This window comes from Chinchilla lanigera, unplaced genomic scaffold, assembly GCF_000276665.1.
Source record: "Chinchilla lanigera isolate Chin_1 unplaced genomic scaffold, ChiLan1.0 scaffold00073, whole genome shotgun sequence".
Lineage (NCBI taxonomy): Eukaryota > Metazoa > Chordata > Mammalia > Rodentia > Chinchillidae > Chinchilla > Chinchilla lanigera.
The window spans coordinates 2,909,838-2,911,229 of NW_004955474.1; positions in this window are offsets into that span (position 1 = coordinate 2,909,838).

Here is a 1,392-nt window from a genome sequence, read left to right on the forward strand (position 1 = left end):
CAGGTAGGCACTTATGCCGCTGAGCTACATCGTGGGCCCTTTCCAGGTCATATTTACATATTTACATATTTACAGTTAATAAGCTTTTTTTTTTTTTCCAGTACCGGGAATCGAACTCACGACACTGCGCTTGCCAGGCAGGTGCTGTGCCGCTGAGCTAAATCTCCAGCCCCAAGCATATTTTATAAATGGTTATTTTTAAATTTAAAAGAAATTGTGGCACTGGGGATGAACCCCGAGAGCTTTACCATCAAGCTACACCCCCATTCCTAATTTTAAAAAATTGATGACATAAGCAAAAGAAAAACGGCAGTGGAGCTGTAGCTATTTCACTTCATTAGCAACGTTCTCTTTCATCTTCTTGGCTACAGAGTTCTTCAGTTACACTTTTAGCATGCTCAGTAAAATTCTAGCACCTTCTTTTTTGTTTGTTTGTTTGTTTTCCGGTACCGGAAATCGAACTCACGACCTTGCGCTTGCCAGGCAGGCGCTGCGCCGCTGAGCTAAATCCCCAGCCCCTTAGCACCTTCTTAATATTTTTTTTCCTATAAGTTGTTATTGTTGTTATTTTCCAGTACTGGGGACTGACTCCAGGGGATTCCCACCAAACTACATCCCCACGCCTTTTTTTATTTTTTATTTTGGGAGAGCCTCACTAAAGCCATTAACATGCCCAGGCTGGGCAGGAACGCGCACATCTCCGCCTCAGCCTCCTGCAGTACTAGCATTACAGACCTGCACCTCCGTGCCTGGCTTTTTTTTTTTTAACATAGTGTCTTGCTGTGTTGCTGAGTTTTGCCCGTTTCGGCTGTGGTCCGCCCTAGCAGTAAGAAGTCAGCCTCTGCCCCTGGGCACGGCGGGCACTGACCCTGCGCGTCCTAGGACTCACTGTGCCCGCCCTGGGCAAGGGGTCAGCGGGAGCCAGGCTGAGGCGCCGCCCGACCCCACGGAGCGCGCACGCCTGGGCGCACTGCACAGTGACCGCGTTTGTGCCGAGCGCTCTGCATGGGCTTGGTGGCGCACGGCTGTGATCCTGGCACAACAAAAGGCTGAGGCAGGAGAGCCTGCAGCCCACCTGGTCCACTCACAGCAGCCTGTATCGTGTCTTGACTTTATTTTTTGTTTGTTTGTTTTGTTTTGTTGGTTTTCTTGAGGCAGGTTCTAGCTACGCAGTTCAGGCTGGCCTCGAACTTACAAGGATCCTCCTGCCTCAGCCTCTGCGTGCTGGGATGACAGGCCTGCGCCACCATGTCCAGGTTGCTATTTTTTGTTTTTCTGAGACAGTGTCTCACTTAGTGGTTCAGGCTGGACTTGAACTCACCATGTAGCCCGCGCTGGCCTCAAACCTCAAACTTGAGGCCCTCCTGCCTCAACCTCCCTCAGCCCTTTTTA